General features: G+C 45.0%; 6 non-coding genes across 6 annotated transcripts; 2 read left to right on the top strand and 4 right to left on the bottom strand.

Annotated features, from left to right (window-relative positions):
- Positions 1–2,077: 2,077 nt before the first annotated feature.
- Positions 2,078–2,149, bottom strand: trnae-cuc (transfer RNA glutamic acid (anticodon CUC)). Its single transcript has one exon. It is a non-coding gene; the product is annotated as a tRNA-Glu (tRNA).
- Positions 2,150–3,449: 1,300 nt separating this feature from the next.
- Positions 3,450–3,522, bottom strand: trnav-uac (transfer RNA valine (anticodon UAC)). The gene has a single exon. It is a non-coding gene; the product is annotated as a tRNA-Val (tRNA).
- Positions 3,523–4,698: 1,176 nt separating this feature from the next.
- Positions 4,699–4,771, top strand: trnak-cuu (transfer RNA lysine (anticodon CUU)). The gene has a single exon. It is a non-coding gene; the product is annotated as a tRNA-Lys (tRNA).
- A 78-nt stretch (positions 4,772–4,849) lies between these two features.
- trnal-cag (transfer RNA leucine (anticodon CAG)) lies at positions 4,850–4,932 on the top strand. Its single transcript has one exon. It is a non-coding gene; the product is annotated as a tRNA-Leu (tRNA).
- Positions 4,933–7,500: 2,568 nt separating this feature from the next.
- trnan-guu (transfer RNA asparagine (anticodon GUU)) lies at positions 7,501–7,574 on the bottom strand. The gene has a single exon. It is a non-coding gene; the product is annotated as a tRNA-Asn (tRNA).
- Positions 7,575–17,187: 9,613 nt separating this feature from the next.
- Positions 17,188–17,260, bottom strand: trnam-cau (transfer RNA methionine (anticodon CAU)). Its single transcript has one exon. It is a non-coding gene; the product is annotated as a tRNA-Met (tRNA).
- Between the last annotated feature and the right edge of the window lie 9,866 nt (positions 17,261–27,126).

Below are 27,126 nucleotides of genomic sequence, written 5' to 3'. Positions count from 1 at the left end.
TGCCGCGTCAGTGTGCAATGGTCAAAACTTCAAAAGGAGCAGAAGGTTATTCGGGGTTCAGATACACAAACCTCTGTGATGAGCCTGAGATTTTGTCAGAGGTTGGTGCTTCCCCTTCATCTCTTGCCCTCTGACGAGGCACTTGCTCCGGTTTCAATTTACAAACTGGGTGAGTTGGTGATCGGGTGTAGGAGAGTTGGTTTGTGATCTGAGTAGGAGACTCAGCGGCCCCGGGTGAGAGAGAAAAAAATCAGTCCAGGCCCGGCCCCAATCTGCGGATGTGGAAGAAAACACGGGAGGAGGGTGCGGTGTGAGGTCCCTGTCAAACCAACTGCCCGAACAAAGCGGGCCACAGTCACAGAATCAGAATGGCTACTTCCTGAGGGGAGAGGGAGGCCGGTTCATGTGGAAAAGGATCCGGACGAGAATGACCTGATTCATAAGGTTAGGGGAGGGAAATTAAGGAGCTCCTTCGGAACGTTAATTACTTGAAAATGAAGACTTTTTCCTGTGTAACTTGTGTGGTTTTGATGAATGAAATGTTTGTAAAAAGGCATCCGTGGGCAAGGATTGAGAGCTTTTAGGACAAGAGGGGAAATGAGGAGTTTTTTTTCACACAGAGGGTTGTTCCGATCTGGTAGCCATTCGCTGAAAGGGTGGTGGAAGCAGCTTTCAAAGGAACTTTCAAAAGGCAATTGGACAGGTACTTGAAGAGGACTGATTTGCAAGGTTACGGGGAAAAGGCTGGGTTTTTTGGACGAAATTGGACAGCTCTTTCAAAGAGTAGGCAAGGCAACACGGCCGAATGGCCTCCTTCTGTGCTGTAAAATTGTATGATTCTCTTGCATGATTTTAGTGTGGGACAGGAGAGATGTTGTTTAAAGAGAAGTAAAAGTGTCCAAATCCGAGCAGAGAGAGGTGACTGGTCAGTTCCCCTCTGTCCAGTATAAATCACCAGCGGTTTTTTGTGGTGTAGTGGTTATCAGTTCGCATTGCAAGCGAACGGCCCTGCTTTCGATCCTGGGCGGACAATTTATGTTGCAATTGCTGTTCACATTCTATATTAATGACTTAGATGGGGGACCGAGTGTAATGTATCCAAGGTTGCTGATGATAAAAAGGTAGGTGGGAAAGTAAGCCGTGAGGAGGACGCAAAGGGAGTTGGACAGGTTAAGTGATTGGGTAAGAAGGTGGCAGTTGGAGTATCAGGTGGGAAAATGTGAAATTGTCCACTTTGGTCGGAAGAATAGAAAAGCAGAATATTTTTTAAAAGGTGAGAGTCCAATAAATGTTGTTATTCATAGTTGGGTGTACTTGTAAACAAATCACAGAAAGTTAACATGCAGGTACAGCAATCAATTAGGAAGAAAAATGGTATGTTGGCCTTTTTGCAAGGAGGTTGGAGTATAAGAGTAAGGAAGTCTTGCTGCAATTAAATAGGGCTTTGGTGAGAACACACCTGGAGTACTTTCATGTAGTCTACTTGGATTTTAGCAAGGCTTTTGACAAGGTCCCAATTGGCAGACTGGTCAAAAAAGATGTGATTGCACTAGAGAGGGTACAGAGGAGATTTACGAGGAGGTTGCCAGGGCTGGAGATTTTTGGCTGTGAGGAAAGATTGGAGAGGCTGGGGTTGTTTTCTTTGGAACAGAGGAATCTGAGGAGTGATTTAATTGAGGTGTACAAAATTATGAAGGGCATAGATAGAGTGGATGGGAAGGACCTATTTACCATAGCAGGGAGGTCAATAACCAGGGGGCATAGATTTAAAGTGATTGGTGGAAGGATTAGAGGGGAGCTGAGGAGAAATGTTTTCACCCAGACGGTGGTGGGGGTATGGAACTCACTGCCTGAAAGGGTGGGAGAGGCAGAATCCCTCGTTACATTTAAAAAATACTTGAATTTGCACCTGAAGTGGTGCAACCTGCAAGGCGACGGACCGATTGATGGAAAGTGGGATTCGGCTGGTTGGTTCATTTTCGGCCGACGCGCACGCGATGGGCCGAATGGCCTCCTTGTGTGCCGTCAATTTGGGATGATTCTGCAAAAGTGGCAAGTGTTTTTTTGTAACAGCAAATTCCCTGACCGGGAATCGAACCCAGGCCGCGGCGGTGAGAGCCCCGAATCCTAACCACTGGACCACCAGGGAAGGCATGAAAAGTTTCTAAATATATCTGGGAGTGTTTGTATTAGGTTCAAATAATATTTATGGTTTAGTGACTCTGTTAGTTTCAAATGTATTTACATGAATCTGTATTATTTATTTATTTATTGAGGTGTATATATTGTAAATCTACTTCTGGCACTGATAAGAGTCCATATAATTCCGCAATTAATGTTTCATTTGCGTTTTCACAATAACAGGTCTCTCTCACTGGTTCCCCAGTGTCAGGGAGGGAAGTGTCTGATGCCCTCTTTTATTTGATGTTACAAACGGAAGACAAACGCTCGTATTCGTTCAAAATCAACCTGAAGGTGGACACACACACACAGATAAACACAGCCAATGATATGGTCGTCATGTTGGGATTGCTGCACATGCATACCCAGGGGCGAGTTTACTGCAATGATAGACAAGAGCGGCTGAGTTTTTCAGTCCCGGTTAACTAAGTCGATGGAGTGTGCGACTCCAAATCTCAGGGGCGTGGGCTTCAGCCTCATGTTGGGCGTATTCTGATTTAACCTTTTTATGTTGCTTTCAGGGGTGAACCCAAGCTCTGACTCCCTCCGACCTCCCGTGCAGTGTCACCGCGCACATTGTGGCCGCGCCCGGGCTGATTTCTCTCTCTCTCACCGGGGACCGCTGAGTCTGGTGTACCCTGATCACCAACTCACCCAGTTTGTGAATTTAAACCGGAACAGGTGTCTCGCAAAGGGCAAGAGAAGTTGGGAAGGCTGCAACCTCTGACAAAATCTCATTCCCATTAAAGATTTGTGTATCTGAATCCCGAACACTTTCTGCAACTTTTAAAAGTTTTGACATTCACTGTACAGGACGCGGCACCTGGAGACTCGTCTCTGACACTCACAGTGATGCGTTGGGCTGTTTTCAGTCGTAAAACAGCTATTGTCATATTATGAATATTGTCTTAGACTCCCTCCCCAGCGGACAGGGTTTGTCTATCTCCCTTTCAAAATCCTAAAAATCCTTCTATATTCCAGGGAATACAAGTATGTAACCGCTCCTCATAATTTAACCCTTCGAGCCCTGCTAACATTCTGTTAAATCTGGGCTGCGCTCCTTCCAAGGCCAATATCCCCTTTTGGAGTAAAAGGGAATAAAATTTAAAATGAGCGTCACTGAGGATCAGTTTTCTATCACTCAAAGTTATCTGCTCAATGAAGTAAAAGATGCAGCTTACAAAGAACAAGGGAGCAGCCACTGTCTCCCTTTTTGGCAGGAGAAGAAAATTAACCTGGATGTTTATGGAGACCAAGTTCCAACATAATGTTTCTGCCCGGTATCGAACCGGGGACCTTTCGCGTGTAAAGCAAATGTGATAACCGCTACACTACAGAAACAGATGGCATGCTGCTTAACGCAATGGGCAACTGAATGGTGTCCTCTCTCTGCTCGTACTTGGAATGTGTTCTTTCAAGTCCAGCAAGAGATTCGGACAGTGGCTGCTCCCCCTTTTCTTTAAAAACTCTCAGGGTAGTGGCTTTGAGCCCCACGTTGGGCGAGTACCGTTTTAAACTTTTCTGCTGCTTCCACCGGTGAGCCCCAGCTCTGACAATTCCCCCACCCCCACCTCCGTCTCACCGCGCACGATGGGGCCGCGCCCGGGCTGAATCTCTCCAATTAGGTTTCCGCCCCAGTCGCAGCATGAAATGGTCCATATCAAAGTCACAAATGATACTCCATGTGACTACCACCATGATAAACTATCCCTCCTCATCCTTCTCAAATACAATATCTCACCGTGCTGTTATGCTGTTAGACGAGTTTCCTCTCTCTGCTCTTATTTGCAATGTGTTGCTTTTCCGACTGATAACACTTAGTATCATCGTATTATGTTAGTCCACAAGATGAGACCATTCGGCCCATCGTGCCTGTGCCGTGTCAAACACACGTATTCGTTCAAAATGCGTTCAGAGATGGATTGAGTGCTTTGTTATCAGAAAATTGCCTGAACCCCCACAGTCCACAGCTTTCCTCCTCGCTATCAACCACACGGCCTATTTTTGTGTCACCCGCAGATTTCTTAATCATGTCCCCTAAGTTTCGGTCCAAATCGTTAATGTGGAGCACAAAAAGCAAAGGACCAAGTACCGAGCCCTGCGGCACCCCACTGGAAACAGCCTTCCAGCCACAAAAACACCCGTCGACCATGACACTTTCCTTCCTGCCGCTGAGCTAATTTTGGATCCAATAAGCCACATTCCCTTGGATCCCATGGTCCTTTCCTTTTTTGACCAATCTGCCATGTGGGAACTTTTCAAAAGCCTTGCTAAAATCCATGTAGACGACATCAATTGCGCTACCCTCATCCATCCTTCTTATCACCTCCTCGAAAAATTCAATCAGGTTCGTCAGACACAACTTCCCCTTAACAAATCCATGCTGACTGTCCTTGATTAGTCCGTGCCTTTCGAAGTGACAGTTCATCCTGTCCCTCAGAATTGATTCCAATAATCTGAAATGGAGTCTTTCTCCTGCTTGCTACAATAACAGATAAGGTGGTGAAAAGCACGAAAACCCGCCTAGCTCAGTCGGTAGAGCATGAGACTCTTCATCTCAGGGTCGTGGTTTCGAGCCCCACGATGGGCGAGTATCATTTTAAACTTTTATGTTGCGTTCACTGGCCAACGGTGCAGAATTGATGCAGAATGAAATGTTAAATTTGTAGTCAGGATGGCCGAGCGGTCAAAGGCGCTGCGTTCAGGTCGCAGTCTCTTCTGGAGGCGTGGGTTCGAATCCCACTTCTGACAATGCTTATTTTTACGAAGACGTGAAAATATTTTATTTGTGGATTGGGCTGCAGCTGATTTTTCGACCAAGTTGATTTACTCCTCCCACAAAAGCAACTGGCTTTGTGATGGAAATGTGACTTGAGAAGTTTCAAACGGTGAAATGTTTGACATATTAATGATCTGGACAAAGAAATAGAACAGCAGTGGGAAACATTTAAAACAGTGATCAATAGAGTCCAGGAGAAATATATCCCACTAAAAAGCAAGAAAAAACCAGCCAGAAATGACACACCAGAGATGAATAAAGAAACAAGGGCAAAATTGAAACTGAAGAAAAAGGCCCAAACTAGACAATAAAGGAGAGAGGGGAATGTGAAAAGACTGGGAAAGAAGTCTAAAGAACTATTAGAAAGGCAAAAAGGAATATCAAAAAAAGCAAAGTATTCGAGACACATCAACAGCCAAAAAAATTTTAGGATAGGAATAGGGTCACTAAGGGATACACACGACAAACTCACAGGCAATGACAGCGAAATGGCAGAAATATTAAATAATCACTTTGCTTCAGTATTTACCAGGGAGACTGGTATTTTGGGCGTGACAGTAGAAGAAGAGATCAAAAAGATAAGTAAAGACATATAAGATCCAAAGGGGGGGGATAATTGATAAAAGAATCAATCTTAGAGAGGAAATTTCCTGTTAGGAGCCTAACCAGAGTTTCAAACCGGTCAGCCACGCTAATTTCCATATTACTGTTCAGGAGCTTATTTCACGGGGACACGATTACTGCACTCCATTTAGGGAGGCTCAGTGAAAGGCGGAAATTGATCTATTAATAGAATCATAGAATAACATAGCGCCATTCGGCCCATCGTGCCAGTGCCAGCTCTCTGAAAGAGCTGTCCAGTTCGTCCCACTCGCCTGCTGTTTCCCCATAACACTGAAAATGTTTCCATCCAAGCGTTCATCCAATTCCCTTTTGAAAACTGTGAGTTAAGAAAAACAATATTGAAAGGGGTGCTGGGGTCTCTGCAGCGTCGATGTAGAGTGTGTGATGATTGAAGTTATCAAGATGGTTGCTTTACACATGGTATGTTGTGCAATCATCCTGAAATATCTTCAATATCCAATCCAAATTGAATCGCAAACCTGACGGACCAACACTGGAAAACAAGTCATGAGTGAACGCAAATCATCTGGGACCCGTTTTCAGCCTCACGGCACTTTAAATAAAGTGAAATAACTTTGCATTGAAAAGATTTGGAACTTGCATCTGTGCCTTTATCTGTTCCATTTCTTAAAGTTGCTGGCGTCTGATGATGGACACGCCTCTGCTCCCTCTATTGAACAAGAAAGGAGGTGTTTGACGTTGACTGCACCTGTTGGTTATGAGCTCATCCTTCACATTGAGTGGGTTCGCGTCCTTTAAACGGCGTCAAATTTAGCCCAGCGGTGAACTGCGCAGCAAGCAAGTTCATCACCGTCTCACCGCGGGCACTAACTGACACGTTTATCATTATTTCTTTCAGACCGAAATAAATAGGAACCGTGATTTTAAATTTGCACGAAGTGATTTTTAGGTAGTCGCCTTTAAATGTTTCAAAGGCGACTCCTAATTTATGATAGTCCGGCCATTTCACCAGCCGCGTTGAAAACAAAACATGTCTCTAACTTTCGCGTCTTTTTTCGAAAGGCAAAAAACATATTTCCCATGACCTCTGAAGGATGGACAAGTACATTTCAGAAAGCTGAAGCAAGTTCACCAGCCTTTTGATCTGGAGTCAGACCTTTGCGCCACGCACTCTGAAGACAGGATCCTGGATGTTATTATATTTTTTGAATGTTTCTCAAACACCGTTTCATATATTGGTTGAATGGATGAGGCTGATCAAATCTCCGCCAGATCCCACCGGGAATGAGACAGCATTGGAAGCAGCCTTCACCCCCAATATCACGCTGGCATTCATCGCCTGCTCTCATCGGACTGCATTAACAGGGCTGGGAGATATGGATTTTGTTCACATTTAATCAGCAGTGTGAATCGTTCAATATTTAATCATTTTTAATGGGGACAAGGTTTCAAATTGTTTTCGCCCGGGAACCTTTCGCGTGGGAGGTGAATGTGATACCCACTACACTACGGAACCCTAATACCTAAAACTCCGTGTTCGGGACCTAACCCCTCAGCCAAACTAATTTCCGTATTACTGTCCAGGAGCTCATTTCACAGAGATACATTTACTGCGCTGTATTTCGGAAGGCTGCAGAGAAGGATCGGTGGCGATGGTCAGGCAGGGAATCCCAGAGCATCGCGCCCACACAAACATTTCACTGTTTTTTTTCATGTGCCTGATATCCGACCGCAGTGTAAATTATGGCGAATCAGGCATGCTCAGATCACATTGTTCACAGAGTGTTTTCTTGCAGCCAAATCACACATTAGAAAACTTGAAATGAGATTAAGAGATCGGATCCATTTAAAGTGCTCCCAGTTGCTGCAGATCAGGAATTAAAACCTGGCACCGGCTTCAGGGCGATCAGAATGAGGCAATGAATCCGAAAGTGGGAAGAAAAAGGTTGAAATTCCGTCCCTGGGTGGGCTCGAACCACCAACCTTTCGGTTAACAGCCGAACGCGCTAACCGATTGCGCCACAGAGACCATCTGGTGCTTTTTTTTGCAAGATACACTAAAGCAGCGTGTCACCTAGCCAAAGTTTCATGTGCAGCCACAGAAATGCAATTGTCCACTCTCAGTGTTACTTTTCCAGAAATAAAGGATGGGACATTGTTTGTGGAAACATGGAAACGGTCTGGTCTCGCTCACAGCATCGATATCACCGCCAACCAGCTCTCCTGCAACCGGCGCGCCCACCGGTGCATTGTCTGTTGCGAAGTCGCACTGTGGGAGAACCTTCGTCACACTGACTGCAGCGGTTCAAGAAGGCGGCTCACCACCACCTTCTCAAGGGCAATTCGCGATGGGCAATAAATGCTGGCCTCGCCAGCGACGCCCACATTCCCATGAACGTATAAAAAAGTATTCTGAGCGTCCTGACGCTGATGTCAGGTTTTGATCCCTGATTTGCAGTAACTGGGAGCGCTTAAAATGGCTCCGACCTCTTAATTTCACCCACAACATCAGAGTAACTGTTCCAGGGGGACATGCCGACTCAGCTGCGTCTTGGCCGCCTGTCTGATCAGTTTTTTATTCGTCTCCAATTCCGTTTCCCAAAGCGTATCGACAGATTCACAAAGCTGTTTGTCATTTCGATTCCTTTCGATTTGTCCAGCTCCGGACTTGCATCGTGTCCAGGGATGGGGTATGTGGAGAGACTGGAGAAGCTGGGATTGTTCTCCTTCGAGCAAAAAAAGGTTAAGGGGAGATTTAATGGAGGTGATCAAAATTATGAGGGGATTTTGATAGAATGGATGGGGAGAAGCTGTTTCCATTGGCAGGAGGGTCGATAACCAAAGGATACAACCTGCATTTATATAGCGCCTTTAACGTAGTAAAACGTCACAAGGTGCTTCATAGGAGCGTTATTAAACAAAACTTGACACGAAGCCACATAAGGAGATATTGGGACAGGTGACCAAAAGCTTAGTCGAAAAGGAAGGTTTTAAGGTATGTGTTCAAGGAGAGACAGAGGCGGAGAGGTTTAGGGAGGGAATTCCAGAACTTCGGGCCGAGGCAGCTGAAGGCACAGCCGCCAATGGTGGAGCGATTAAAATCGAGGATGCGCAAGAGGCCAGAATTGGAGGAGCGCACAGATTTTTTTTTATTCGTTCATGGGATGTGGACGTCGCTGGCGAGGCCAGCATTTATTGCATATCCCTAATTGCCCTTGAGAAGGTGGTGGTGAGCCGTCTTCTTTAACCGATGCAGTCCGTGTGCTGTTAGGTAGGGAGTTCCAGGATTTTGACCCAGCGACGATGAAGGAACGGCCAATATATTTCCAAGTCTGGATGGTGTGTAACTTGAAGGGGAACGTGCAGGTGGTGTTGTTACCAAGTGCCTGCTGCCCTTGTCCTTCTAGGTGGTAGAGGTCGCGTGTTTGGGAGGTGCTGTCGAAGAAGCCTTGGCGAGTTGCTGCAGCTGCAGTGCATCCTGTGGATGATACACACTGCAGCCACAGTGCGCCTCTGGTGAAGGGAGTCAATGTTTAGGGTGGTGGATGGGATGCCAATCAAGCGGGCTGCTTTGTTCTGGATGGTGTCGAGCTTCATGAGTGTTGTTGGAGCTGCACTCATCCAGGCAAGTGGAGAGTATTCCATCACACTCCTGACTTGTGCCTTGTAGATGGTGAGTCACTCGCCCCAGAATACCCATCCTCTGACCTGCTCTTGTAGCCACATTATCTCTGAGGGTTGTAGGGCTGGAGGAGGTTACAGAGATAGGGAGCGTGCGATGGCCATGGTGGGATTTGAAAGCAAGGATGAGAATTTTAAAATCGAGGCGTTCCCGGACAGGGGGCTTGACTGGAACGTCACATCGTCCCCTCCCGTGTTTACTTCCACAAACGTAGATTGGGACAGGGCTTGGGCGGATTTTTCTGTGTCTCACCCGGGGCCGTTTAGTCTCCTGCAATCCCCCCGATCACCAGTTTGGAAATTTAAACCGGAACAAGTGCCTCGCAAAGGGCAAGAGATGAAAGCAAGTCTGGAACCTCTGCCAAAAAAATCTGTTGCTCGCTTGCGAGGTTTGTGTATCTGAATCGCTAACTCTTCTTTTAATGTGTTGACATTCATTGGACGCCTCACGGCACCTATAGTCTTGTCTCTTGCACTCACAGTATAGCTGAGGGCCGTTTTCACTCTCACGCCAGCAATTGTGATATCAAGAAAAAGGTGGCGGAGAAATTCTCCAATTCAGCGAAAATGGAGCGCTGGGGTCCGCTCATGAGTGTAGCTTAAAGGTTGAAACTAGCACCCACGATCCTGAGGTGAATGCCTCTCCCGACTGAGCTCGCCAAGCCTGAGGAAACTGCTACTTCCTTGTCTGTTGTTGCAGCGAGCCGGCTGTTGGCTCCGCTCCAAGGGTTCAGTGCAAACCATGAAACACGTTCTCCTGAATTCCATGGTGTCGAAGGCAATCGAGAAAAAAGTCGAGCAATGTATTCTGCTCAATCATTGATAATTCCATTCATATCTTCTGCTTTTCAGCTGCACTTCCCCCCAAACATTGGAAGTAATTTTGCTCAGTATTTGTTTCGCTTGTTTAATATTTTGTTCGCCGGTTTTGCCAGATTAACATATCATTTCAATTATCAATGACAGGAAGCAAGGAACATCACTTGTAAAATTCCCTCGGGCCCATCAATGTGTCAGAATCAAGCACCCGGGCGTTGAAGCACCAACCAACTGAACTAAGACGGTGCACTTACAATCGTGGGCTCGTTGGTCTTGGGGTATGATTCTTGCTTTGGGGTTTTTAGTCGAAATATATGAGCAGTCCGGTCTCAAATCTCGTCCGAACACTTATTTTACTTTTGATCTTGAACTTCCAAAGACAGAAAAGTACCCAAATTACCCCACATGAGTGATACAATTCCTATGTTTCATACTATTACCGAATACAACTGCCCAACTTGGTTCTGATGAAAGGTCATTGACCTGAAACATGAACTCTGTTTCTCTCTCCACAGATGCTGCCTGACCTGCTGAGGGTTTCCAGCATTTTCTGTGTTATCAGAGTATCACTTCCCTCATCACCGAACTGCACTCCTCCACTAGATGTTGCCTTGTGGTGCAAACAGGCTCCTTCCGCACAGCCAGGTGTTCTGCTTTAGACATTAATTATAACTATAATTTTTGAACTTGTGAGTTAAAACATATGGCCTTGCCCATTGACCAGAGAGCAGAATGGTGTTGATCTCTCACCAGTGCAGACCTTTCCCACTGCACCAGCTTGGAATGATACGTAACAATCATACAGATGTCACACCTCTCCTGCTTCCCTGTGAAGCTGGTAAGACGAATAGCACACAATGCTGTCTGTCACACATACACACCAGCTCTGAATGATTTAAAGGCCTTGTTATGAATGTCAGAGAATTGTTTATATCAAAAGGATAATTAAACTTACGAGTATTATGATATCAGCTGCAGTCCAAGTGTTTCTGGACTTCAGAATTTACCAGTCTCTATAATAAACATATGCATGCATATAAAGTGAAGCAAATCTGTCTTATGATTGTAGTTTCATTCTCCAAACAGTGATTTATACTTCCATACTTAAGAGGCAAAAGCTAACGGTTAATATTTCTTCAATATAAAGACTAACTCTTTCCTTACAATACAGATACCCCAAACTAATATAACACCTCAAACTGATAGAGCTTCTCAAACTAAAACAGTACCTCAAACTAATACAGCACCTCAAACGGATAGAGAATCTGAAACTACTATAATACCTCAAGCTAATACATCATCTCAAAGTAATAAAGTACCTCAAACTAATACAGTACCTCAAACAAATACAACACCTTAAACTAATACAGTACCTCAAACCGATACAGAACCTGAAACTGATATAATACCTCAAACTAATACAGCATCTCAATCTAATACAGCATCTCAAACTGATACAGCACCTCAAGCTAATACAGTACCTCAAACTAATACAGTACCTCAAATTAGTGCAACATCTTAAACGAATCCAGCACCTGCAACTAACGCAACACCTCAAATTAATACCGTACTTCAAACTAATACTGTACCTCAAACAAATACAGTACCTCAAATTAATACAGTACCTCAAGCTCATACCGTATCTCGAATTAATACAGTACCTCAAACAAATACAGCACCTCAAACTAATAGTGTTCCTCAAACTAATCCAGCACCTCAAACTAATAGTGTTCCTCAAACAAATACAGCACCTCAAACTAATCGTGTTCCTCAAACAAATACAGCACCTCAAACTAATAGTGTTCCTCAAACAAATCCAGTACCTCAAACTAATAGTGTTCCTCAAACAAATACAGCACCTCAAACTAATAGTGTTCCTCAAACAAATACATCACCTCAAACTAATAGTGTTCCTCAAACAAATCCAGTACCTCAAACTAATAGTGTTCCTCAAACAAATACAGCACCTCAAACTAATAGTGTTCCTCAAACAAATACAGCACCTCAAACTAATAGTGTTCCTCAAACAAATACAGCACCTCAAACTGATAGTGTTCCTCAAACTAATACAGCACCTCAAACTAATCGTGTTCCTCAAACAAATACAGCACCTCAAACTAATAGTGTTCCTCAAACTAATACAGCACCTCAAACTAATCGTGTTCCTCAAACAAATATAGCACCTCAAACTAATAGTGTTCCTCAAACAAATACATCACCTCAAACTAATCGTGTTCCTCAAACAAATACAGCACCTCAAACTAATACTGTACCTCAAACAAATACCGCACCTCAAACGAATAGTGTACCTCAAACAAATACAGCACCTCAAACTAATCGTTTTCCTCAAACAAATCCAGCACCTCAAACTAATAGTGTTCCTCAAACAAATACAGCACCTCAAACTAATAGTGTTCCTCAAACTAATACAGCACCTCAAACTAATAGTGTTCCTCAAACAAATACATCACCTCAAACTAATCGTGTTCCTCAAACAAATACAGCACCTCAAACTAATAGTGTTCCTCAAACAAATACAGCACCTCAAACTAATAGTGTTCCTCAAACAATCCAGCACCTCAAATTAATAGTGTTCCTCAAACTAATACAGCACCTCAAACTAATCGTGTTCCTCAAACAAATACAGCACCTCAAACTAATCGTGTTCCTCAAACAAATACAGCACCTCAAACTAATAGTGTTCCTCAAACAAATACATCACCTCAAACTAATCGTGTTCCTCAAACAAATACAGCACCTCAAACTAATAGTGTTCCTCAAACAAATACAGCACCTCAAACTAATAGTGTTCCTCAAACTAATACAGCACCTCAAACTAATCGTGTTCCTCAAACAAATACAGCACCTCAAACTAATAGTGTTCCTCAAACTAATACAGCACCTCAAACTAATCGTGTTCCTCAAACAAATACAGCACCTCAAACTAATAGTGTTCCTCAAACAAATACAGCACCTCAAACTAATAGTGTTCCTGAAACAAATCCAGCACCTCAAACTAATAGTGTTCCTCAAACAAATACAGCACCTCAAACTAATAGTGTTCCTCAAACAAATCCAGCACCTCAAACTAATAGTGTTCCTCAAACAAATCCAGCACCTCAAACTAATAGTGTTTCTCAAACAAATACAGCACCTCAAACTAATAGTGTTCCTCAAACTAATACATCACCTCAAACGAATAGTGTTCCTCAAACAAATACAGCACCTCAAACTAATAGTGTTCCTCAAACAAATACAGCACCTCAAACTAATAGTGTTCCTCAAACAAATCCAGCACCTCAAACTAATAGTGTTCCTCAAACAAATACAGCACCTCAAACTAATACAGTACCTCAAACAAATACAGCACCTCAAACTAATACAGTACCTCAAACTAATACAGTACCTCAAACAAATACAGCACCTCAAACTAATACAGTACCTCAAACTAATACAGTACCCCAAAACTAACCATTGACTGAAATGTCAAAGTCCGAACAGGACAAGCAGGTTGACCTTGATCGGCGGCGGATCTGTTAAGAGGATATTAAGCTGCAGGAGAATGTCCCGTTGAGGAACTGCAATTGCATTCAATTAATTTCGAGTCTTTTCTCAACATTAGAGCAGAGAAACACGTCGGCCTAATTCAGTACAACATCCCCAGTACATTTAGTCTGAAGCTCATCACGAGATGCCTTTCAAGTAACCTTTGCTGATTTGTTGCAGTTCAGTTTGGGTTTGAATAGAGTTCTTTCTTTACCAACATTGCTTTCTTGGGGCGAGGGGTATTTGAGTTTGTACCGGGCAATTTGTAGGTGCCCATTTCTAATTGATCTTCAATTGACACAATACATTTCAATTAAACTATCACAAAAAGACGGACTATTCCTGCACCCACTCCCCGCCCCCCCCACCCCCACCACCAATGTTCCAACTTACTCCATTTCTCCATCGCTGCTTCTGCCAATCTCTCACTCTGTCTCTAATTATAAATCTGTCCATCGTGCTCTCTTTCTACTAATTTTATGTTTCTTTGTCTCTTTCAACTATATCCATTGTTATTTTCACCTCATTAAAAATCAATATCAATCTCCTTCGACCGATTCGAATGTATCATTGTCTCTCCACTGCTTTAAATGTATTTTTTCTATCTATCTTTCTATCCACCTACCTCTCCATTCATCTATCTCTCTATCTATATATCTCTCTATCCATCTATCTCTCTATCCATCTATTTAACTGTCTACCTATCTATCTATCTCTCTATCAATCTATCTATCCATCCATCTATCTATCTATCTATCTATCCATCTATCTATTCATCTATCTCTCTATCTATATATCTCTCTATCCATCTATCTAATTATCCACCTGTCTCTCTATACATCTACCTATCTATCTTTCTATCTATATGTCTCTCTATCCATTTATCTATCCATCCATCTATTTAACTATCTATCTATCTATATATCTCTCGATCCATCTATCAATCCATCCGTCTATCTATATATATCTCTATCCAACTCTCTCTATCTATACATTTCTCTCGCCATCTATCTATATATCTACTTACCTATCGATCTATCTCTATCTATCCATCTATCTATCTATATAGCTATCTATGGGTTTACCTTTATCTCCCGATGTCTCTATATCTGTTTCTCCCTCCACCTGTTTATTGCTCTGTTGTTGTTTCTCTGTCGCTTTCTGTCTCTCCTTCTTCATTACTCAAGTTTATCAAATAGCTTTTTAATCTTTATCAAAAAAATGCAATATTAAAGCATGAGCATGAGGTAAATTAGCAAATTACAAGTTGGGGTGGACTCAGTATGTTGGTCTGTGAAGACGTCACCGAGCCCTCTTCCTTCTTCAGGCTGCTGATCACAGAAGTCTCCCTGAGCAGCTTCTGGAAGAAGAAGCGCGAGCACTTCTCGTCCTGCTCCACGGAGCGGACTCTGGAGCGAAAGATAATCTTTGAGGCCCCTTTCACTGGACGGTTCACAGCATGAGATCACAGGATGAGGCCCCTTTAACTGGATGGTTCATACCGTGAGATACGGTCTGTATTGTCATGTATTGCTTCGAAATTGTGAAATTTAGTTTTAACTCTCTGTATTCTTAAATTTTATGCAGTAATGTATGTTTCATAATAAAAAACATTCGCAGAAACTTTCGAATCAAACGGGAATCGAACCTCCACACGTTATCCATTGCTCCACTGGCCAAGTTTTCAAAAAAGCATGCAGTAACTCACAATCCCACAGCGCTGGATAATGAACGCGATTCCGCGAGTCCGGGAGTGTCAAAATGTGCACGGTGAACAATCACCAAAGAGAGAGATTTCAGCTGCTTCCTTTCGATCGCTCAGCTTGCAAAGCGGAGGACTGAAGTACAATTAACAGATCAAATGTTGCTGGTTCGAAGTAATAAACGTGCTTTTGGAGTAAGTAGCTCTAGGCCATTCTCTTAACTTTACAGGCAGCCTATAGCTTAACATGTTAGCGCTGAGGCACAGGAGACCACTTTTCCTTTGTCAAAACTTAAAGCTTTCTGTGTCTGTCAGAACACGGCTGTTTTGATCGAGCATTTGCCTCTGCTCACCAGCAGGGAGTGCCTTTGAGCAACAACACGTCAAACCGCTTTCAGGCAAAAATGTCTTCTGTCAGTCAGTCAGATAGGCAGATTGGGCTCTTGCTGCTCCCTCAAGCTCGGGGCTGCTGTTCCTTTCCTATGATCTCGTCAGCCTTCCGCAGGCTCGGACTCTTCTCAGCATCATTCACGATTACTGTGGCTTCCCGTTCAGCTAATGCACGATATCGCCAATTGGAGCAAAGTGTTGAATATATTCAGGGAGGGGGCCAACCCAAGGCAAGATTTCTCTGCTGATCGTGGAACTGCTTGGAGGCGAGTGCGAAACAACTACTGTGAAGGGCATTGAATAAAGGGGGCAGTGGCAACATGGATACAGAATCGGCGAAGGGACAGGAAACAGAGTAGTGGTGAACGGTTGTTTTTCGGACTGGAGGGAGATGGACAGTGGTGTTCTCCAGGGTTCGGTGCTGTAACTACTGCTTTCCTTGATATATATTAATGACTTGAACTTGGGTGTACAGGGCACAATTTCTAAATTTGCAGAGGACGCCAAACTTGGAAGGGTTATGAACAGTGAGGAGGATAGTGACAGAACTGAAGAGAATATATACAGACTGGTTGCATGGGCGGACACATGGCAAATGAAATTTAACGAAGAAAAATGCGAATTGATGCATTTCGGTAGGAAGAACGAGGAGAAGCAATATAAACAAGAGGGCACAATTCTAACAGTGATACAGCAACAGAGGGATCTGGGGGTATATGTGCACATGTCATTGAAAGTGGCAGGGCAGGTTGAGAAAGCAGTTAAAAAGCATACGGGATCCCGGGCTTTATAAATAGAGGCATAGAGTACAAAAGTATGCAAGTCATGATGAACCTTTAGAAAACACTGGTTCAGCCACAACTGGAGTATTATGTCCACTTCTGGGCGTCGCACTTTAGGAAGGATATGAAGGCATTAAAGAGGGTGCAGAATAGGTAAACTAGAATGATTCCAGGGATGAGAGACTTTAGTTACGTGGATCGACTGGAGAAGCTGGAGATTTGATAGAGATTTTCAAAACCATGAAGGGTTTAGACAGAGTATGTGGAGAGAAATCGTTCCCATTTGCAGAAGGGTGAAGGACCAGAGGACATAGATTTAAGGTGATTGGCAAAAGCACCAAAGATGACATCAGGAAAAACGATGGGGCGGTGGAGTGGGACTAGCTGGATTGCTCTTGCATGGAGCTGGTGTGGTCTCGATGGGTCGAATGACCTCCTTCCATGCTGTAATATTTCTACGATTCAAGTCGAGTGCTCGCTGAGCATGTGAAAAATCACAGGATCGATTCTTGCATTCTCCACTCACCTTTTGACTTGGGTCAATTGTCCAGAAACAAAAGTGGTGTCAGTTTTCAGCGAGCCCAAGGTCCATGCACTTCTTAAGCTTCACTGCGTGCTACGGTACAGAGAGGTCAAGGGGCAGCAAATCTTTTTATATGCTGCAGGAAGCAAAAATTCTTGATGTTGGTCTTGAGCAAAGATGGAAAAAAAAAGCATAACGATGCCTTCTCTGAGGATTGAACTCAGGACCTTCAGATTATGAGACTGACGCGCTGCCAACTGCGCTAAGAAGGCACTTGTTGTATTAATATCCAGGCAGCTCTATCAAGTAGGACAGTTTGCAAGGTGTAAAATCATGAACTAATCGGCAGTTTGCAAAAACTCTCCATTCAGGTGGAAATCGAACCAACAATCTTCTGAATTTTGGTCAGACACGTTCTCCATTGCTCGACTGGCCAAAGGTGTGTTGAGTAAGTCGGAGCTCACACGCTCACAGCGCTGCGATATGAGCAGGGACCGAGTCAGTCTCGGTCATGCCCACGCGACTCCACGAGTCCGGGAGTGTCAAAAGGCGCACGGCGAACAATCACCAAAGAGAGGGACCTTTGCTGTTTCACTTCGATAGCTCAGCTGGTAGCGTGGAAAACTTGTAGAGATTAAAACTTGAAAGCAAAATCACTCTTAAATTGTTAGTTTAATTCTGGCTCAAAATAACGAACGTGCTTTCTGAGTAAACGGTATTGAGCTCAAGGCCGGTTTCTTAACTTTACAGACTGCTCACTGCTTAAAATGTTGGCGCTTTTCCTTTCTCAAACCTTAAAGCTGTTTTGCTCGAGCATTTGCCTCTGCTCACCAGCAGGGAGCGCGTTTGAGCAACAACACGTCAAACCGGACTCACTTTCAGGCAAAAAAGACTTCTGTCAGTCTTTCGGACAGGTCTCTCGCTGCTCAAAGGAGTGCCGTTGAGCAGCATTTTTTTAATTTTCAAAATGTACATTATTTCATAAAATTTAATGATACATAAAGTTCAGGGTGAAAGTTCGCAATTTCAATTCAAAACAATACAAAACAGATCGCACACACTATGATCCCATTATTTCAATACAATACACTGTGTATGTCTTATAATACATTCTGTATAATAAAAGGTGGGATGGCTTTACACGGCGCTCTTTCCCCATAGAGCCCTTGTATAGGCCGCACCGTGCCTCAGTGCATCCCGCAGCACATTCCCCTGGACCTTGGAGTGTGTCAGTCGGCAACACTTGCTCGTGGACCGCTCCTTCAGCTGGAAGACCAGCAGGTTTCGGGCGGACCAAAGGGCCTCCTTCACCGAGTTGATGGTCTTCCAGCAGCAGTTGATATATGTCTTGGTGTGCCTCCCGGAGAACAGTCCATAGAGCACAGCGTCCTGTGTTACCGAGGTGTTGGGGATGAACTGGGACAGCTGCCAACGCATCTCTCCCCACACATTCTGCATGAAGGTCCAGTCCACCAGGAAACAGACGACGGTCCCATTCCCGCAGCCTTGAAGGCAGCTCGAGGTGATGCTGAGATTCCATGCGTGTTGGAAGGACCGCACTGGGAGGGCCCTTCTCACCACCATCCAGGCCACATCCTGGTGCCTGTTGGTCAGTTCTGGCGACAAGACGTTCTGCCAAATGGCATCAACCATCTGGTCGGGGAACTGGTCGATCGGATCCACCCTCTCCTTTTCCTGCAGAGCCCTCTGAACGTTCCACTGTCTGACGGTCTTGTGGTCGAAGTGGTTCCAACTCAGGAACTTCTCCACTTGGGACAGGTGGTGGGGGACAGTCCAGCTGAACGGTTGGTTAGACCCAGTTTTCTCAGTGTATTGTACATGGTGTCCCTGTGGACGCATACTACTTAGGCCCTCCAGACAAAGTGGAAGAAAGCTCGGTTGACTGTGGTGTCGGAGCTGTGGGGAATGGGCCAGACCTGGGCCACGTCGAACAAGACCCCGAGTACATCACACTTTATCACCTGGTTCCTGTTGGTTATGGAGAGGGTTCGCCCCCTCCCACCATACCAAGCTTCTGTTTGGCCATGGCGATGCGCTCTTCCATTTATTGGTGGAGTCCTGGGGCCCCCCGAGCCCGATCCCCAACACCATCAGGTAGTCGGACCTGATGGGGAAAGGAACAAAGGATGGGGTCTCCCACCTGCCACAGAACATGGCCTCACTTTTATTGCAGTTCACTCTGGACCCCGAGGCCAGCTTGAAACGATCGCAGATGTCCATCAGTCTGTGGATCAACTGCTGATCGGATCAAAAGACGGTGACGTCATCCATGTACAGGGAGGCCTGAACCTGAGAGCCTCCGTTGCCTGGGATCGTCACCCTACCTGATTATGGTGTCCTTTCTGATGGACGCAGCAAACAGCTCGACACAACACATAAACAAGACCGCAGAGAGAGGAAAACCCAGTCTGACTCCAGATCTGATCGGAAAACTCTCTGACTCCCGCCCATTGATTTGGACTGTGCAATGGATGACCATGGAGAGCAGTCGGATCCAATCGCTGAACCAAACCCCATTTTGGATAGCACGTTAATCATGTATGCGTGGGATATTCTGTCGAAGGCCTTCTCCTGGTCCAGGGTGATGAGGCATGTGTTCACTCCTCTGTCCTGCACGTAGGCGATCGTTTCCCTGAGCAGCGCAAGGCTATCAGAGATCTTCCTGCCGGGTACAGTTACAGGTCTGATCCGGGTGGATCACCCGCTCCAGAACAGATTCGAGCCTGTCGGCGATGGCCTTCGACAGAATCTTGTAGTCAGCATTTAGCAAGGAAATGGGTCGCCAATTTCAGATTTCTTTCCTCTCCCCCTTCCGCTTGTAGATGAGTGTGATGAAGGCTTTCCTCATGGATTCTGACATGCTACCTGCCAGAAGCATACCCCCGTACACTTCCAGTCGGTTTGGGTCTATCCAGTTCCACAGAGCCGAGTACAAGTCAACGGGTAAACCATCGCTCCTGGGAGATCTACTCTTCTCGAAGGACCAGACGGCCTTTGTTAGCTCGTCCAAGGTCAGTGACCAATCTAGGCACTCCCGCTCGCTCTCCTCCAAGAGAGAGAGGACAGGAAGGATTGGGAGGCCGTGTTGTCTCTGGGCTTCGCGTCATAGAGCCCGGCATGAAAGGACTTGCTGATTCTCAGTATGTCGGTCTGTGAAGACGGCACCGAGAACTCTTCCTCCTTCAGGCTGCTGATCACCAGAGGTCTCTCTGTGCAGCTTATGCCGAATATATCTGTACAGAGTCTGAACAGAGTTCAGACATCGCACACGGAAAGCACAGATGCAGGTCCCATCCCTATTTTTACATACTGATGAGTTAATTTAAAATGTTGAATAAAGGTTGTGCACCACTAAATCCCACATCCTCCAAATCTGCATGCTGGACCTCACCAATCCGCCGGTCTGAGAGTCCGTGCACCAAGGTTCTCTGCTGATTCACCAGAGGCCTTGGTGCAAGAGGTGGACTGAAGGAGGGACATCCTGTATCAGCGGAGGGCAAGATATCCTCCAGACATACATCCAAAAGGTAGTGGGAGGCACGAGGGGATGAGGTCAATGTCAGGCGCACAGCATCATGAACATGGATGCAGTACAGGAAGAAGTTAAATGCTTTGACATGAGTGGTCAAGATGAGTGAGGTCAACTGTCAAGTGGCGTCTCCTACCAACTACATGTATAGCTGCACCCATTGCTCCACGCACTACACCCCCCATCACCCACATACCAACAAACTATTTCCATCAGTACTCAAACTTCTCACCCTTACCCACTACCACCGTTGCAAGCCGCCCACCCACAACTCACAGGCCACACACACTGGCAGCTATTCAAACATGATAGGAACATCACCCAGACACACGTCCCGCTTTCTTGCAGGAGAAGCTGGCACATATCATGAGGCAGCAAGTGGCGGTGGCATTTTGCCCCTCGAGCCTTTTCCACCATTCGATCAGATCAGGGTGGACCTGTGAGCTAACTCCATATATCCGCCTTAGCCCCACATCCCTTCGTACCCTTGGTTCACAGAAATCCATCAATCTCAGATTTTGAATTCTCGATTGAGCTAACATCAACTGCCATTTGCAGAAGAGCGTTCCAAACTTAACCCACCATTTGTGCGTAGAAGCATTTTCTAACTTCAATCCTGCAAGTCCTGGCTCTCATTGTTAGGCTATGTCCCCGCGTCCTAGCTGAGGTACTAAATGAGTTCTTTGCATCTGTCGCTACCAAGGAAGAAGATGCTGCCAAGTCACAGAAAAAAGGAGGTAGTTGAGATACTGGATAGGCTAAAACATTGATAGAGGAACTACTGGAAAGGCTGGCTGTATTTAAATAAATAAGTCACCCCGTCCGGCTGGGATGCATCCAAGAATGCTGAGGGAAGTAAGGGTGGAAATTTCAGAGGTTCTGGCCATAATCTTCCAATCATCCTTCGATATGGGGGTGGTGCCCGAGATCCGGAGAATTGCAAATGTTACACCCTTGTTCAAAGAAGGTTGTAAGGATAAACCCGGCAACTACTGGCCAGTCAGTTTAACCTCGGTGTTGGGGAAGCTTTTAGAAACGATAATCCGGGAAAACATTAACAGACACTTGGACAAGTGTTGATTAATAAAGGAATGTCAGCATGAATTTGTAAAGGCAAATCGTGTTTAACTAACTTGACTGAGTTTTTTGATGAGATAACAGAGGGTTGATGAGGGCAATGCAGTTGATGTGTATATGGACTTTTAAAAGTTGCTTTATAATGTTCCACATAATCGGCTTGTCAGCAGAATTGAAGCCCATGGAATTAGAGGTGCAGTGGGAGCATCGATTTAAAATTGGCTAAGTGACAGTAAACAGAGAGTAGTAGTGAGCGGCTGTTTTTCTGACTGGAGGAAGTGTTCCCCGGGGGTCGGTGCTGGGACCACTGTTTTTCTTGGTATAGATTAATGAATTAGAATTGGTGTACAGTGCACAATTTCAAAATTTGCAGATGGCTCAAAAATAGGAAATGTAGTGAACAGTGATGAGGACAGTGATAGATTTCAAGAAGACATAGACAGGCTGGTGGAATGGGCGGACACGTGGCAGATGAAATTTAACGCAGAGAAGTGTGAAGTGATCGATTGTGGCAGGAAGAAAGAGGAAAAGCAATACAAACTAAATGGTACAATTCTAAAGGGTTTGCAGGAACACTGAGACCTGGGGGTATATGTGCACCAATCTTTGAAGGTGGCAGGATAGTTTGAGAAATCGGTTAAAAAAGCATGTGGCGTCAAGGGCTTTACAAATACAGACATGGAGTACAAAAGCAAGGAAGTTATGTGGAACCTTTATAAAACACTGGTTCGACCACAACTGGAGTATTGTTTCCAATTCTGGGCACCACACTTTAGGAAGGATGTGAAGTAGATAGAGAGGATGTAGAAAATATTTACTACAATGGTACCGGGGATGAGGGGCTTCAGTTGCGTGGAGAGTCTGGAGAAGCTGAGATTGTTCTCCTTAGAGCAGAGAAGGTTAAGAGGTGATTTGATAAAAGCGTTCAAAATCATTTCAGTGATTGGCAAAATAACAAACGGCGACATGAGGAAAAACTTTTTTTACGCAGCAATTTTTTATAATCTGGAATGCGCTGCCTGAAAGGTTGGTGGAAGCAGATTCAATCATGGCCTTCAAAAAGGAATTGGAGAAATACTTGAAGTGAAAAATTTTGCAGGGCTACGGGGTAGAGCAGGGGATTGGGACTAACTGGATTGCTCTTACATAAAGCCAGCACGTGCTCGATAGGCCGAATGGCCTCCTCCTGTGCTGTAACCATTCTATGATTCTCTGATTTTGAAGTGTAGTCACTGTGGTAATGTAGTAAATGCTGCAGCCAATTTGTACACAGCAAGGCCCCACATACTGCAATGAGATGAATGACCAGAAAGTCGGTCTTAGTGATGTTCGTTGAGGGATAAATATTGCCCAGGACACCGGGGAGAACTCGCTTGCACTTTCTCGAATAATGCCGTGGGATCTTTTACATCTACCTGGGAAGGCAGATGGGGCTTCGGTTTAACGTCTCGTCTGCAAGGCGGCATCCACAACAGTGCAGCACTTCCTCAATGTTACCCCTTCGACAGTGCAGCGCTCCTTCACCACTGACCCTCCAACAGTGCAGCACTTCCTCAATGTTACCCCTTCGACAGTACAGCGTTCCTTCACTACTGACCCTCTGACAGTGAAGCACTTCCTCGATACTGTCCCTTCGACAGTGCAGCGCTCCCTCAGTACTGACCATCTGACAGTGCTGCTTTGCCTCAGTACTGCCCCACCGACAGTGCAGCACTCCCTCAGTACAGTCCGTCCGACAGTGCAGCACACCCTCAATCCTGCCCCTTCGACAGTACAGCGATCCTTGCGTACTGATCCTAGGACAGTGCAGTGCTCCCTCAGCACTGACCCTCTGACAGTGCAGCGTTGCCTAAGTACTGCCCCTGCGGCAGTGCAGCACTCCCTCACTACTGACCCTATGACAGTGTCGCACTCCTGCAGTACTGCCCCTCTGACAGTGCAGCACTCCGTCCATACAGCCCCTCCGACAATGCAGCCCTCCCTTTGTACTGACCCTGCAACAGTGCAACACCCACTCAGTACTGAGCCTCCGACAGTACTGCGCTCCCTCAGTACTGATCCTCCATCGGTACTGTGTTCCCTCAGTCCAGCACTCCATCAGTACTGCCCCTCCGACAGTGCAGTACTCCCTCAGTACTGACCCTCCGACAGTACAGAGCTCCCTCAGAATTGCACTGTGTTATCTGCCCGGATTATGTGTTCAGTCTCTGGAGTTAGACTTGAATTCACAACCTTCTCACTCAGAGGCGAGACTGCTATCATTGAGCCACGTCTGAAACCTCAAAGTGGGAGAGGGAGATGGAGGGGCTCAGGTTGTGCTTTCTGGAACGTGGATATGGCTGAAGGCACGGCTGTCAAAAGTAGGGCAAATGGACTACGGATACACAAGCGACCACAGGTGGAGGAGCAAAGTGTTTGGGAGGGGGTGTCAGAATGAAGGAGGTTACAGAGATAGGGAGGGGTGAGGCCCTGATTGATTGAAGTGTAAGAAAGAACAAAAATAAACTACAGGCTTTGGATACTGGAATCAAGTGCAGGTCAGAAAGGGCTTTGGTGATTGGTGAGCAACTCACCAATCAAAAAAACAGCGGTGGGGATGGATTCTGTGGCCAGGATGTGGAGATTTTGGGGGAAAAGGTCATGACTGCGCACTTTTTAACTGGAGGGAATTGTGGCTCATCTAAAACAGAATGTGGGTCTGACAACACAAAGAGATTGGAAGGGTCAAGCGAGGCGGTGGTTTGGTCAGCGCCCATCTGAAAGCTGGTCCATGTCTGCGGACTGTGTCACCAAGGGGCAGCATGTGGATGAGGAAGAGGAGGGAGCCAAGGATTGAACCATTAGAAAGATCAGAGATAACGGTGATAGGGTGGGAAGAGAAGCTTCTCCTGGCTCTGATCAGATAGGTGAGTGGAACCAAGCGAGGTTAGTCCCAGCAAAAGAGGCCATTGTCCGGTGAATGAGGAGGTGATGGGTGGATTGTCTGTAGGTATGGAGATGGGGAGGGGTGGGTCATGGATGGATTTAAACCCAAGGATGAGAATTTTAAATTTAAGTGATATGGAACTGGGAGCCAGTGAGGGTCAGTGAGGCCGAGCAGGACCTGGTGCTGGTTGTACACGGACTATATAGTTTTGGGCGAGCTCACGTTTATGTAAGATGGAGGTTGGGTGGCCGGCCAGGAGTGCATTGGAGTGATGGAGTCTGGAGAGGACAGAGGCATTGATGAGGGTTTGAATGGGCAATGGGCTGAGGAAGAAATGGAGTCGGGTGAGGGAATCACGGGGCCTTTGTGATGGAGGTCAAATCGGGTCACGATCTCAGCTCGGTTTTACACGGGACCAATTTTACTTGAGCCGTTAACCAATGTAGAATAAACGGGTAAACATCTGCAGTAAAATAGCGGAGAGAGGAATGTCAATGGGACACGTTCAGTGTCCGTCCCCTAATATCACCCACAGTCATTTCTAGGCTGCAATCCTCAACCTGCCCTTTACCTGTCCTCGTGTCAGAGACTCACAATTCATGTTTTAACTGGGAAACTGCAGGAACAGATTTAAACGCGTCTGCTTGTGTTGCTGGATTCAGTCGACACTGCAGAGAATCGGTAACATTTATAAATAAATCACCAGGAGTGAACATGGTCAATACAATGATATAAAAACTGTAAATGGAGCTGCTCATTATTATTGGATCAGTCCTGTATGAGAACAGATTTAAACTTTATTCATTGGAGAGATCTGATTAAGATAATGACCTGGACTTTGAGATGTTAGTGTTTTATTCACCACATTATTTACATCGAAGTCAAAGCTGCTGATGTAATATGTTTGTTAAACTGCCTGTAACTAATAGCAATGGTCAGGGGTAAAACCGTGTCAGTGGAGACTTATCCCCTGTATAAATCAGGGCTTGTTGGAATGGATCAGCTCAGAGTGCCTGCTGGAGCCGTGGTTTACATCTGCCAGAAGTCAGTGCTTCTCACAGAAATGCATGATTTAATGCTTGGTCAGATACAACGCATTTATTATCCTGTTCTTGCAGCCGTTGGAGTTCCGGGTGAGCCGTTATCTCATCTGTTAATTGTGTAAATCGCTGTTAACTTTGCTGCTGTGCTTGGCAAATTATATTTTCTCCCTGCGTGTTCCACGCAGTCGCCTGTACTGTACTATCGGTTGAGTGATGGAATGTGTTAAGTCTCTGCTCTTTCAGCACTGCAGCTGCTGCAATATATCCGTAATGATTTTTGTATATCCAACCCTGCCATTGTTACTGGATTATTCTCTGCACTGAATGTATTGTTGAATAATGGCATGTCCTTAACTTCTAAAAGCTCGGTCTGAAGCAGTTACATTATAACTGTCGTGATCTTTCTATATCCAACACTGGCATTGTTACTGAATTATTCTCTGCACTGAATGCATTGGAATCAGGTGTCTGGGTTAAGAGTTAGTATCAGACCATCAGGAACTGTTAATAGTTTCATGTTGTGGAACGAACCTGCAATAGAATATGTTTTCATCAATGTGTTTTTAGTGATTGATAATGAGACACCTCACAGTCTCAGTGTTACAAGGAGGCAGTGCAGTGTTCCCCTCCCCAATAACATGCTTCAGCTTAACTGGGATTTCAATGTATTTATTGGTGATCACTGTTGAGAAATATTATTTCATTGTGTGTGTATCTGACGCCGCTTCAGATGTCTGGTTACTGAACTGAGTTTACTGCTGACTCTTTCACATCTCCTTCTCTGCTTCACTGTGGATGAATTCACGTTCTCTTCCTGGACTTGATTGGAAAATGAAATGTTTTGATGTTATGATGTATCAGTTTCCACTGTTCCTGTTGTAATCAGGATCCCTTATATTTATCTGTAGATTACAAGTATGATATTGGCGTTTTGTTAAAAGAACAATCCCGCCATCTCTCCCTTTACTTTATAATTACAGGAGAATAATCTCAATTATAATGAGATCTGTCTGGAAGAGGCATTAGATTGTGTTTATTCCATGATTTGTAGATGAAATGAACAGTGTAGATGAACTGGGGAAGAATTGAATGATCTGTGGAAACATTAAACTATTCCACAGAGGCTTCACTATTGAACAAACTAACACTGAGAATAGGATCGGTAGAACACGGGACTGGTGAACAGAATGCAGGCACAGGATGATAGGATTTAATCGGATACGAAAATGGACTTGAGAAAGAGAGTAGAGTGAGTGATAGAGAGGGCGACTGAGAGGGAAAGCGAAAGGCTGTGGTGTGAATAATTCATCAGAATGAACTGCTGAAACTCCCAGTACAATTAAACAGGGAAAATGTGATTTGAAGGTGTTATTATGATGTGGTCAGATTGGGTGAGTTTTTATTGTGGGACTCGCTCCTCGTGTTTATATCCCTGTCAGGTCCTCAGTCAGTTTTGTGAATGTTCCTTGTTTTCCAACTTAAAACTAAATATAATTACAATTTACTTCAAGAATAGAATCAGAAATTTTTTGATCGTAATGA

This window comes from Heptranchias perlo, unplaced genomic scaffold (assembly GCF_035084215.1).
Source record: "Heptranchias perlo isolate sHepPer1 unplaced genomic scaffold, sHepPer1.hap1 HAP1_SCAFFOLD_62, whole genome shotgun sequence".
NCBI lineage: Eukaryota > Metazoa > Chordata > Chondrichthyes > Hexanchiformes > Hexanchidae > Heptranchias > Heptranchias perlo.
The sequence above is the reverse complement of the archived record's forward strand: the minus strand, read 5'-3'. Positions and strand labels throughout refer to the sequence as shown.